This window comes from Monodelphis domestica, chromosome X (genome assembly GCF_027887165.1).
Source record: "Monodelphis domestica isolate mMonDom1 chromosome X, mMonDom1.pri, whole genome shotgun sequence".
Taxonomy (NCBI): domain Eukaryota; kingdom Metazoa; phylum Chordata; class Mammalia; order Didelphimorphia; family Didelphidae; genus Monodelphis; species Monodelphis domestica.
In genome coordinates this window covers 51,149,499-51,163,466 of record NC_077235.1, presented here as the reverse complement: position 1 = coordinate 51,163,466, position 13,968 = coordinate 51,149,499, and the positions used below count along the sequence as shown (strand labels likewise).

The 13,968-nt window shown below is 43.8% G+C and overlaps 1 long non-coding RNA gene across 1 annotated transcript in view; it reads left to right on the top strand.

Moving 5' to 3' along the window:
- Positions 1 to 223: 223 nt before the first annotated feature.
- Positions 224 to 13,968, top strand: part of LOC107650323 (uncharacterized) — a 232,650-nt gene continuing 218,905 nt past the window's right edge. Inside the window, exon 1 of the long non-coding RNA XR_001625460.2 lies at positions 224 to 1,038. This is a non-coding gene — a long non-coding RNA (uncharacterized LOC107650323). The remainder of the gene's footprint in view (positions 1,039 to 13,968) is intronic.

Genomic DNA, 13,968 nt, shown 5'->3' with positions numbered 1-13,968 from the left:
CAAGGTTTGTGAGGTGGCTCAAAGGTGAGCTTTACAACCCTTAAAGTACTATGTCAATGTAAGCTGTTATTATTACAAACTATGAACACAAGGTACAGAGTTGGACTCTACTATAGGGAGACTGAATTGGTACCAAATAAGCCATCCCTTACCCACTCTCAAAGTGAGCAGGCAGCTAGTCGGTGCAGTGGCTAGAGAAGTGGGTAAGAAGTTCTGGGTTCAAATCCAGTTTGTCACCTGCTGTGTGATTCTAGGCAAATCACTTAGTCTCTGTCTCATTTTCCTCATCTGGAAAATGGGGATAATAATAACATCTACCTTCTGGATTTGTTGTGTGGCTCAAATGAGATCATATTTACCAAGTGCCTGGCTTATAGGAGCCACAAATAAATTCTTGTTCCTTTCTCTTCCCTCAAAGGACTAGAAGCACATGCCATGGGCTCGAAAGGTCTCCTAAAATGGAGTCCAGGGGTAATTGAACATTAAAGCATGGTTGCATTGTACAAAGTCTGTAGTGTCACCTGGGGGAGTGGTAGAAGATAATGCCACTCATTCTCATGTTGAGGCTCCAGTTTGTTTGTTACAAAATCAGCCCCTTCTGAGTCAAACGGAAACATGGGAAAGAGCTGAAGATATGGTGGAGGGAAGGTTTAAAAAGGAGATGGACGGACAAGGATGGAATCCAGTTGAGTACCATGAAGGCTGAAAGAAAGATGGCAGAATAAGATGTAGGAAATGATTCAAGACCCATTTGTCCTACTTTGGGCTAAGTAAGTAACGATAGGCCAGACACTTGGAGGCAGGGCCAAACTTTAGCTCATGGATTAGGAAACGCACCCTGAGCTCATGGCACCCAATTCCCTGAAATTGACTTAAGAACAATTTTTCTTCTTCCAGAGGGTTGCCAGCTTCAAGTCTGAGGACAAGTAAATGACCATCAGCTTGGGCTAGAGCTTACTGCAGTGGATCACTTCACTGAAAGGGATTGTTTCCAGAAGGCCAGAACTTGGCCTGGCGTGGAAGCAAATGATCTCAACGGTAAGACATAAGAGTCCAACTGGACATTTTTTGTGAGTGTCCAGTCCTTTCTTGCCTTTTAAAAACTATAAATCTATTCATCTTCCTAGATTCTTCTCCTATATGAAGTAAATTCTCATTAGGTACTGATAAATGAACATTTTGTTTGATTTTCTATTTTTGCCCATGGGTACATGATTCTTCTTGTCTCCCTCCCCTCTTCTCTCCCACCTCCCGGAGTTGACAAGCAATTCTATTTGGTTGTACATATAGATAAATAAACATTTTGAACAACGCCAACAATATTAGTAACAAGAGTCAGGGCTACAGGGCTGGTCAGCCATAAAGTCCAGAAGACCCTGGGTCAAGTCCTGGCTCTCACATATACTAGTTGTTTGTCCATGAGCAAGTCACTTCACCTCCAAGCGCTCCAGACAGTTCTCTAAGATTCTACGTTAGTAGAAAGAGCAGTGGTTTGTGAGTCAGAGGACCTAGATTCAAATCCTAGCTCTGCTACTTACTGCCTAGGTGACTTCCTTCATATGTAAAATAAAGCAAATAGATTAGATGACTTCCAAAGCCCCTTCTAGTTTTAGAGCTCTGATTCCATATATGACCTTGGGTGAATTGTTTAATCTCCCTAGGCCTCAGTTTCCTCATCTGTAAAATGAGAGGGCTGGACCAGGTAGCCTTCCCTTCTAGCACCAGGTCTACTAGCTATTATCTACCTCACTGGAGTTTCCACTACATTGAGGAAATAATAGTTCTACATCAAAATTTTTTTTAATTTACAATACTGGGGGCAGCTCGGTGGATTGAGAGCATGGCCTAGAGACGGGAGGTCCTAGGTTCAAATCTGGCCTCAGGCACTTCCCAGCTGTGTGACCCTGGGCAAGTCACATCACCCCCATTGCCTAGCCCTTACCACTCTTTTGCCTTGGAACCAATGCACAGTATTGATTCCAAGATGGAAGGTGGGAGTTTAAAAAAATAAAAAACCCCACTGTCATTTACTTATGTGGCACTTTAGGGGTTGCAAAGCCCTTTCTAACCAGGATTTCCCTAGAGCCTCAGATAAATTATAAGACCCTGGGAGGTACATGCTACAGGTGTTATTATGCCAGTTGGATTCAATTAGGAAATTGAGACTCAGAGAGGTTGTGACTTACTGTGGGCACACAGCAGGGAAGTAGCAGAGCCAAGACTTGAACCTGGGTCTTTTGGCCTCAAGGTTCAGTACTGCACATACTCCATTCAATTTACTTGAATTTGACTGCGCATGACTTTTCTCAGAAAGAGGCAAATGACAAGAGAAGCTGAGATGAAAGATCCAGTCAAATGAAACAAACCAAGACAAAACCCTCATCCGGGGGATGTCCTGGGGTCAGCCCTGACTTAGCTCCATTTCCTGCACTTTCAAGATCAACACTGACTGAATTCTATCAGAAGAGCTGGTGCTTCTGCCAAAGCAGCTCTGCTGGCAGGGAAGATGGGAAGCTAGGTGGGGGCTCCTCCTGAAGCCAGCATGGCACACCAATGCCTGCCCTATGCCAGGGGGCCTGGGGCCATCCTTGCGCCCTAGCACTTCCTCATTTCTGCTGCCTCCATTTAATGAACTTTTTCAGTCAGTCAACATATACAAGTATTTAATAAGGACCTGCTTTGTGTTAGGCACTGCAAATACAAAGAGCCCCTGCCTCAGGGAGCTTAGAGAACACGTCCAAAAAATGTCTAATAGCTTCAGACTTCACTAAGACTACATTTGGAGGGGCAGATGGGTGGCTCAGTGGATTGAGAGCCAGGCCCAGAGATGGGACGTCCTGGGTTCCAATCTGGCCTCAGACCCTTCTGAGCTGTGTGACCCTGGGCAAGTCCCTTGACCCCCATTGCCCAGCCCTTACCTCTCTTCTGTCTTGGAGCCAATACACTGTGTCGATTTGAAGATGGAAGGCAAGGGTTTTTAAAGAAAAAAGAAAGGTAGCTCGTCTTCTAGAAGCTATTGAATTCTATGTCATGTAGACAGCCTAAACAAAGAGATGGAAGGCGGCGTGTGGCTGGACTGTAAACCATGTGAAGGGGGTGGACATTATATAATTAGATTACAGAACCTACTAGGTTGGAACCCTAGTGCATAGGGCTTTCCGTGTCCAACAGAGGAGTTTGTACGTGCTCCTAGAGGCAATATGGAGTCACTGGAGTTTCTCTAGTAGGGGAGAGGCATGGTGAGCCTCCCGTGCTTTAGGAAAATCACCTCTAGGCAGCTGAGTGAAGAACTGGTTGGAGTGGGGACTAGTCTTAAATCAGGGAGTCCGGTTAAGAATCTATTGCCGACTTAGGAAAAAGAATGCTATCCACATTGAGAGAAAGAACCGCGGGAGCAGGGAGACAGGAGAAAAGATACGCCTTATCACTCATTAATATAGGGATGGCATTTGGGCTCTTGGTTTTAAAAAGATGACTCTATTACACAAATGAGCAAGATGGAAATAGGTATTGAGTGATAATACTTGTATAACCAAGTGGAATTGCTTGTCAGCTCTGGGAGTGGGGAGAGAGAGAGAGAACATGAATCACGTAACCATGGAAAAATATTAAAAATGTTTAAAAAGAGTCTATTGTAACAATCTAAGGGAGAAATAATGAAGGTCTGGACTAGGGTTATTAATGTACAAATGGAGAGGAGAAAAATGCTAGAAATATTGGAGAGGCAGAATCAACAGCACTTGTTTGATTGGACATTGGAGGGGGAGGAGGATGGAAGAGTCAAGGATGACTCAGATGACTCATGCAGTGAACTTGGGTGACTGGAAACTCTGAGACCACTTCCTACCTCACTGGCCCTTTTTTAGCTTCATCAAGTCTTTCTGGAGACGTAGCGATTCAGATTCATTGTTCCCCCTCCTCCAGTATTGATTAGTGCAGGCCCGTCATAGCATTCTGAAGGATGAGGGATTGGAGCTAGGTGCTAGAGGTAGTGTGGGGGATGCATTTAGGGACATCATCTTTTCTCTTTTGTTTTCACTTCTCTTCCTGAGAATGTCCAACATATGGGGCTCCTTTGGTGAGTCATTTGAGAAGTGAGACATCAGCAAGCCTGGCTTAAAACCCCTCCCTAGGCAACCTATAAACAGGATTCAGAAAGTGATAGAGGGATAGACTCCACGTAATTTGCTACTGTAAAAGTCCTCTCTTGCCTTTCTTTGGCTGGAGCTAGACTATTAACATTCACATCAACCCCTCAGTGTTGCAAACCCAAATATAATAAATAATGTCTGAAAGGGAGCCGTTGGACCTGGTGCCCCCCAAAATAACCACTTTTCATTGGAGATGCGCATCAGACAGATGTTGGCGATTATGAGAAATAGTGGGCAAATTTATTTTCTAGCTCCCTTACCTCAACACATTTTTCAGGACTGTAAAATATAAATTGCACTGGAGTCATTCTTGTTAGCAATTTTGTATGAGAATGTTCGCTTCCGAAGGCCACCTCTTATCTCTTCTAGAAACAGAATGTGCCTGTGGTTGACAAATTGGGACACGTGTGATGGAATGCATGGCTTCAAGGAACAAACAAAGCCCTTCATTTCACATAATGCCTTGGATTGTGACTATTTCCCTTACTGGAGTCTGAAGTGAGTCGCTTTGTTCATTACCACTGGTGAAAGAAAGGGAAGTAGCAGAACAAAATTTAATCAAATCAATACAGTAGAGCTCAAGGCAAAACTTCCTTGGTCAGTTTTTTGGAGCCGTCTCTTAGTGACTAATTGGGATTTTTGCCTGTCTGGTAAGGGCTGGAAAGTAGTCCTCACCCTTACATTCAATCCTGGGATGCTGGAGATGCAAGACAGCTTAAAGGCCATCTAGGCTGACCCACCTCAGTTTGCCAAGGAGGAAACCAAGGCCAAGAGAGGGGAAGAAGGTACCTTAGATCCTAGGATATCAAAGCAAGAGGAGGGGTTAGGGATCCTTTACTGTAGTTTTTTCATTTTAAAGAGGAGGATATTGAGGTCCAGAGAAAGGAAGGCACATGTTACAGTTGAAAGGGACCCTATAGATTATGTAGGCCCATCTCATTTTACAGAGGAGAAATCTGGGGCCCAGAGAGAGGAAGTGACTGGATCACTGAATACTGTGGCTGGAATGGACCGAGGAATCACCTTGTCTAATCTCATCTTAAAGAGGAGGAAGCTGAGGCTCAGAGAAGGAAGAGCCTTGTTCAAGGTGCTAGAACTTAGCTAATGAACAAGTATCTTTTCTGGCCTCAGAAACCAAGTCTCCTAAGCATGCCACTGTGCTATGCATGTTGCCCCAAACTGATTCTGTTGTAGAGAGACAGCTCCTTCAGAGTGTAAGTTAGAGAAAAAGTACTGATCCGCAAAGGTAATGGGAGTCACCATACCAATGAAATCATAGGGCTGGTTGGAGCTGATGACACTGCCGTGTAAGTGCCTGTGGGTGAAACAATGTGCTAAAGCAGATGGAGTGCTAGACCAAGAAACAAGTGGATCTGGATTCTAACCTCACCTTTGACAATTATTAGCCAAATGACCCTGCGCAAATCCCTTTGCCTCTCAGCCTCAGTTTCCTCCTCTGGAAAATAGTAATAATAATAGCACCCAGCTTGTTGTAATCTTCAACTGAGATGATGTAAGTAAATTACATTGTAGAGTGCTATGTTAATGTCACTATTTTCAGATGCGTGAGAATTTAAAGCCAGAACCAATGATTAATATATATATATATATATGTGTATATATATATTTAAATTCTTGTTTTCCTAAGCAGCCATTTCAAGAATCTCTTGCTTGCTCTTCACTAGCAAACCAACACGCCCTCCTTTCTTCCCTTTCCCCTGTCCCCAATTCATCCTCCAAGAAAACAAAAATGTTAGAGCAACAGTAGGTAACAGTAGTGACAAAAAGTTAGAAAAGTTCCGTAACCATTTGGTGGCCAAGACTTGAGTCATTCAGCCTAGAGGAGAAGCCTTGCACTGTGGAGCAACAACAGCTGGAGGACCGTAGCCCTGTTGCTGAAAGACCCATTGCACTGGAAGCAGGAGTTTGACTAAGTGCTCCCTGCCTGCGGCGAGTTGCTTAGTTTTTTGTTCCTCATTGGTATTGTGTGGTGAGGCTAGAGCACCCCTTCTGTACTTTCCACAATATAGGGCATTTAAAGGCAATAGAGCAAAGTGGAGTCCAAGAAGGAAAAGCTCCTGCCTGCCAATGGGACCCACTAGGGGGCAATTGAGCCAGTGTTGGCCTATGGAGAGGTCCTCACAAGAGAGCCCATTCCATCTCTTTCATCAGAGAACTGACACATTAGCAGTTGACTGAAGTGGGCTTACAGTAGGCTAGTGCCCAATAATAACAGCAGCTCATATACAATAGCTCTCGAAGGCTTTCAAAGGGCTTTACATATATTATGCCACTTGAGTCTCACAGTGTGGCAGGTGTTACATACCCATTTTACAGCTGAGGATCATCTCTAGAGCTGGAAATGAACCTTAGAGGATATCTAGCCCAAACTTCTAATTTCACAGATTTAGAAAATGAGGCCTAGGGAGGTTAAAGGACTTCATAGCCCATGAATTGATAGTTACAAGGGATCTCAGAGAAGATTTAATTCAGATTTAATTCAGATGAAGAAACCAAGGTCCAGGAAGGTTGTGACTTGCTAAAGCTCATACAGGTGGTAAGCATCAAGAGGTGAGATTTGAATTCAGGTGCTTTTTCTCCTTAGAGATGGTCTCATCTGCTTCTCATTTTTTAGATTAAGAAACCAAGGCTCAAGGAGTGGGATTTGAATTCAGGTCCTTTGACTCTAGAGATACTGTTCTTTCTACTGAACCGTGCTGGACTGAAGTTAAGACTGGGAGAAGTAGATTTGAACCAGGGTTTTCCTGACTCAGAGTTTGGCTCTCTATCCACCACCACACCGAGAAGGGACACGAGTTGTCCAAGGTGACAAAGGTGATGAATGTCAGGGTTGGAGCTAAATCCCAAGTTCTTTGATGCCAAACCCAATACTCTTCCACTGCACTATGCTACCCAGAGATCTCTTTTCCTTCAAAGCCATTAGGTAGTGAATATGTTGCAGCTAATGTCAACACCTTAATGCTCAGCAAAGATCGCATAAATGAGTTGTTTGAGCTTCTGCTGACTATTGCTTCCTCATCCTCATAGTTTATCCATTTAACCGATAGCTGCTGTCATGTTTAGGGACCATTAGGTCACGAAACATCAGGGTAACTAAGACTGACACAGGATAAATTGTGTGTGTGCTCACTCTCTTCTTCCCAAGGCTAATTGTTGGGGTTGCTGCTTTAAAACAACAACAAACCAAACAAATGTCTGTTTGATAGGCCAGAGATCTTTCGAGAAGGACAACCATTAATGCCAGGCATCCCAGTACAGGAAGGGGCTGATCAAAGCTAGAAAGACTTTGTTTAATAAGTATCCTTTTCAAAGGGAGAGGAGAAAGCTGAATATCCATTCCAAATACCAAGCTAGATATGTGCCACAAAGAGCCCAGAGCAGGTTTCTCCCCTTTCCTCCCTTTTAAGCACTTAAAAAGTTATGAGAACTCACTCTGGGGCTTGGCTATTCTTGAGAGAATCAAATTCTAGGACCATGAGAACCTCCTGTCTTATAACAGGAGAGGTCAGAATGTGTGGGATTAGGTGTAGCTGCACACTCCATGTATGTTATTGCCAGCTAAATACGAGTAGGAGGAGTCAGGAATTTTTGTTTTATCTGGGCAGGGCATTTAGCACTTTGTCTCACTTGGAATTGAGTCCCTCTTTAGAAAAGAAATGAAAACTGAAATAACTTTTCTCTGTGTTTTCATTCATATAGTAACCAGAACATAACTTGTGTGACCTTGGCCAAGTCACTTAATGTCTTGAACCTCAGATTCATTCCCTATAAAATGAGGGGCCTGGAAAGAACACTAGATTTGGAGTCAGAGGACCCTAGGTTAGAATCTTGATTTTGATTTTGTCTAAAACTTGGGTGACCTTGGGGAGGTCCTTTAACTTCTCTGGGTGTGATTCCGTATCTCTAAAATGAGGGGATGGGATTAGACTAGATGGCCACTGAGGTCCCTTCCAACAGTAAGTCTATGATCCTGATGATTCTATGAGGAAATTAACTTTGAAATCTCTTCCATCTTATGGCCATTGGGCTAAGATAGTAGGCCATTGCTTTGTCTTGGGAAGAAGAGAGGAAAGACAAGCAAATTACCTGTGTGCCAGGCTCAGTAACACTGCCATTTTGTGACCCGATGGCTTCTAATGCTGACATGCTTTGCTCTCGAGCAGTAAATGATGCAATCGTCCATAAGGTATGGCTGGGAGAGGATAGTGACCTGGCTTTGAAGTCAAGAGGTTGGGAAGACTTGGTTTCAAGTCCCGTGTGACTCTGACACATCCTGACTGTGTGGCCCTGAGCAAGTCACCTAATATCTTAGCACCACGGACAGCTCTCTAAGGCTAGAAGTTGCCAAGCCAAATGCTAATCTGTACCAACAGAAGGAATTTCCCTACTGGGAGTTCTCTATATCAATGTATGCACAGGTCCAGTCCCTATCCCTTTACCTCCGAAAGAAGGCATGATGAATATAGGCTTAATGTGCTAGGGACTTCTGTATTTTAAGAAGGAAGAAGCATCATGCTTCAACCCAAAGGAATTCCTTTCATGGAGGAATTGAAGAGAATGATGCTACGGATGATATTTCGAGGTAGGAGGATGCTCCTAGCTCCCTTGACAATAACCACATAACCTCCTCTGCCAGTGTACAGCAGTACATCTCCTTTTTCAAGAGATCCAGAATCTCTTGGTGCTGCCTTGATGGGTGCCTTCTCTGGGGGCTATTATCTCGGTACAAAGGAAGAGGAATTCAAGCATAGAGAAAGACAAAGAGTCTCATAACCAAGGACCAGCACGGCAAAGCATCGAGCGGCCCATCACCCATGGAATTCATAAGGACCACTTCCCAAAGTGAGGTGGGGCAGAGGAAAGAAGGCTTATGACCATGAAATCCTGGACTTTGGTATTGAAGACCCAATGGTCTTTTGGCACTGTATTCTCTTAAGCCCAACTTTGGAATCAGACTCCCGGAAAGAAAACTTTCAAAGTGAATGAATGCCTTTGGGTTATTCAGCAAATGGTATTTTACTTAGAGTAATCAATAGGTTATGGCTATCAATGTGGCATTTTGGGAAAAAGACTAGATCTGACAGCAGCAGAACTGGGTTCAAATCCTGGCATTATTATTATTTCCTCCTTGTGTGAACTTGGGCAAATAACTTCCCTTTGAAGCCTCAGTTTCCAAATCCAAGGGGAATAAAAATTTATTAAGCATCTACTCTGTGCCAGGCACATAGGCTAAATGCCTTACAAATATCTCATTTGATCCTCACAACAACTCTGTAAAGTAGGTGCTATTATTATTCCTATTTGACAGATAAAGAAATTGAGGCAGATAGAGATTAAGTAATTTACCCAGGGTCACACAGCTAGTGTCTGTTGTTAGATTTGGTATCAGGGTTTCCTGGCTCTAGATATAGTGTTCTATCCAGTGAACCACCTAGTTGCCTAAACAAGCCACTTTCTCTGGGTCTCAGTTCCCTCCTCTGTAAAATGAGGTGGTTGGACTAGATGGCCTCAGCTATCTTGAGAGCTACGATCATACATTGGGCAAATCATTTCACCTCCCTGGGCCTCAGTTTAATGCCAAATGATGGGACTTGCACTAGATGGCCTCTGAGGGTCCCTTCCAGCACTAGAGAAAGGCACTTTCCCTACTGAAGTCTCTGTTTCCTGTTCTCCAACACTGAGATTGGACTAGGTGGCCTCTGAGCTGCCCTTCTAAGCCTAGATCCAGATGTGATCTTTAGGACAGGTTCTACTGGGGGAGATAAATCAAGAAATGAGCTCGTGCAAAAGAAATGCAAGGAAACTTTGGATGGTGGGAGGACACTCCCAGTGCCAGGGCTAAGGAGGGCTGTGTCATCTGAGTTTAAAGGAAACAAAGGATTCAGAAGTCTCTTCTGGCTGGAAATGTAGGATCCTGTGATCTGCAGAGAAAAGTCCAGTTCTATGTTAGCAGTAATCAAGATGTGCCAATTCTATTGCACAGGCAATTTAGTTTTCCAATAACTTATGCATTTGTTTTTGAAGTAAAAAGGGTTTGTTAAATAAATAAAATTGTCATTCTGTTATTCACATAGGAAGACAATGGTCCTGACATCCATAAGACATGAGTTTTAAGTTGTTTTTCTAGCAGTGGTGATGATTTATGATGAAACATTTAGTGCAATTTATTTTTAAACAAAAGGGTGACCTCTTTCCTGCTACTTCCAAATGAAAAAAAAAAGACCCTATCATTTTCAACATATCTTTCAGTGACACTTCCATTACTATGGGCTGGAGTTATCAGTGGTTCCCATTAAAATGTATATATTATCTAATCACAGAGCACTAGGTTTAGAGTAAAAAGCCCTGGATTCAAGTATTGCTCTGCCCTAGGAAGGTCACCGCCTCTCTGAGCTTTGTTTCCTCATTTGTAAAATGGGAGCGGATTCAACTCCACACATACTTATCAAGCACTTGGTATGCTTCCTTCTTCCGAGAGAGAAAGAGAGACAGACACAGAGACAGATAGGGACAGACAGAAAGAGGAGACTAACAACTGAGGAAGATGGGGTAAAGACTTCATGAAAGGGATGGAAAGTCAATTGAACCTTTCAGGAAATCAAGGCTTCTGGGAGGTGAGGAGGAGGAGGAGGGGAGTAGTCCATTCCAGGCACCTGTGGGAAAGCGTAGAAATAGGCAATGGCGTATTGGTTTGGCAGAGCTAGTGAGTTGGCCATTATGGCTGGGCTAAGATTTAGCCATCAGCTACTAAGCCCAAAATGGCTCAAAAATACTTGGGTAGCTCTTTGAATCATAGAATGACAAAGCTGGAAGGGACCTTACAACTCCTGAGGAAATCAAAAAAGGGAAGTAATTGGCCCCACTCTGTCATTTGCTGGAAGCTGAAGGATCTAGGTGATTGAATACTGACCTAGGTCAAATCTTATGGTACAGGAGAAGTAAGATTGCCTCTGGAGTCAGAGGACCTGAATTCAGATTCTGCCTCTGACACTGCCTATCTTGACCTTGGCCAAGGTATTGAACTTCTCTGAGCTTCAGTTCTCCTCTGTAAAATGAGGAGGTTGGCCTAGAATCAGGGGTTCTTAACCTTTGTATGCGTCCTAGACCCCTTGGAAAGTCTGGTGAAATCTATGGATCCCTTCCCAGAATCATGTAAAATAAAATATGGGGGGCAGCTGGGTGGCTCAGTGGATTGAGAGCCAGGCCTAGAAATGGGAGGTCCTGGGTTCCAATCTGGCCTCAGACACTTCCTAGCTGGGTGACCCTGGACAAGTCCCTTAACCTCCATTGCCTAGGCCTTACCATTCTTCTGCCTTAGAACCAATCCACAGTATTGATTCTAAGAGAAAGTAAGTGTCTAAAAAATAAAATAAAATGCATAAGATTACAAAGAAAATAAATCATATTGAAATACAGCTATAATAATAACAAGAAGAAATTTATGAATGTCAGGGGTTCTTACCCTGGGAGACAGTTGCTTATGTCCTTTCCAGCTCTAAAGCTAGAATCCTAGGATCATCCTTTATAACATACAACATCCTTTATACCACCAAAACTCTGTTCAACAAAAGAGTGCCAACTTCCTGCCAATGGATCACTCTTTTTGAGTGATATTTAATACAACAAAATTCCATTACAACAAAAGGACCTATTTCTTTGGGAGTCATTTTACTTGGATTTGATCTCATTCTAGATCTATGACAGCAAGGAGGATCTGTGGGTATTGCTCTCCAGTCATGCAGAATGAAACCCATCCAAATTTGACCATCTTGTCTCTCGCACCTCCGTATCCCTAAAATGTCATCACAGTTGGTCAGGAATCCTTGAGGGTTCCTTGAGCTCTCTAAACAGAACAAAGATACTAATTAGACACAAGCGTGGGTGAATAACAATGACTAGAGTAAAAGACTATATTCCTAAGTATTCATAATATTACCTGTTGGCTGGTTACAGAGGGAAAAGGAAGAGCTCTTTCAAGCATTTGGTTTTTGCAGTTTTGCTTTGTTCTTGAACACTCAAGGTAAGGGATAAAACTTTCAAAAGGTCAGAACCCCTTTTGTAAAAATTATAAACCATTATATAAGTACTTGGTACAGGGGAAGTCGACATATATCTTGCCATCTGTAACTTAGACAATGAGTATTTTTTTACTCGGGCAGTTAGATGGAGCAGTGGACAGAGAACTGGGCTTGGAGGAAGCCCTATTCCTAAATTCAAATCTGACTTCAGACACTTATTAGCTATGCGACCCCGGACAAGCCATTTAATCCTGCTTGCCTCAGTTTCTTCATATGAAAAATGACCTAGAGAAGGAAATAGCAAACCATGCAAATATCTGTCTGCCAAAAGAACCCTTAGTGGGGTCACAAAGGGTTGGGCATGACTGAATTCATTTGAGTTTTTACTATCTGTCAGATACTATGCTACATGCTGGTGATACAAAGAAATACAAAAACAATCCTTGGCAAAGGCACAGAGATGGAAGATGTAGTGTTGTGCTGGGGGCACTGCCAGTAGGCCCATGTAGCTAGACTGTAGAATATGTGGAGGAGCTGGTGTTGATAATACAAGGAACTTGGCTAGCGGCACCCTCCACATGGGCCTTGATGGGGTTGGGGAGGGTGCCATGAGCAAATTGCATTGTCTTTGGTCCGAAATGGCTCTCTGACCTTTTGGCTCTAGGTCCATCCCCTCAGCCTCAGCCCCCACACACTCCAGGTGCCCATGCACATGGTGTCTCCAGTAGTCTGAGTCTGCCGTGTTTCCCCTCATGGCTCCTCTCCAGCCTGGGAAGAGTTAAGCTTTTCTCAGCAGAGCTGAAGTGGTGCCCGACTTGACTGGGATTTTGGAGTCCTAGCTCCATCCATTTTTAGCTTCCTTTTGCTACGTTTCTCCCAGCTGAAGAAATCAGTGCTTTGACTAAAGCTTGGGCTGCTGGCCACAAGGGCGGAATACAAAGCACAGCAGGGGTGGTAGGGCCTGCAAATGAATCAGCTGGGGGCTGGGGCTCTGCGCATGTTATGTGGCCATAATTAATTGCCTACCAGTCTCTGCCAGGGCACTCACAGTTTTTATGCTCCCTTGTTGTGCTGTCAACACAATTCAGCTCCTGCAAGGTTCACCCTCTCTTCAGGGAGCTCAAGGGTCACAGTCTTGGAGTAGGCTAGGTCTCACCATAAGTCTCAACATACATTTGGCTAAGGCCAACGCCTCGTGTCCTCTAAAGGGGCTTGAGCACTCAGGCCCCTCTCCGGATGGCAGTCAACGCCTTCTGGCTTGGCAGTTGGAGTGTGTACATGGAGGGATGTGGACCAGACAGACCCTTCATTGAGGAATTCCATCCATCTCAATAGTAGCAAGGACAGCTAGAGAGGTTAGGGAATTCCGGGATGAGGAATTCTGGGAACTCTTGGCTCTTCTGATGGTTTGGGGTTTGTTTTTTGTTTTTTCTTGCCCAGAGCTATTGGAAGGTTTCATATAATTCTTAGGATAGTAAGTGAGAGGTGGCATTTATGGTTTTTCCTAATGCAGTTTGTACAATACGCAGCCTGAGAGGGCTTCCAAGCTTGGCTCACCAGCTGTTGCTTATCTGCAGTGGAGCAGAGATGTATCCATGGTGATCTTCTTGATTCAGCTTGTGTGGGAACAGGGAATCCCATAGGACTTAATGGCATGGCATTTTCCTGGCAGTCACCTAGCTTAGTGTGGCATAGGGGTCACCAAGCCCCCCAATTTAGAATGATCTTTCAGATTTTGGGGGTGGTGGTGGGCAGTGGGAGAATGGCTTAAATTGGAG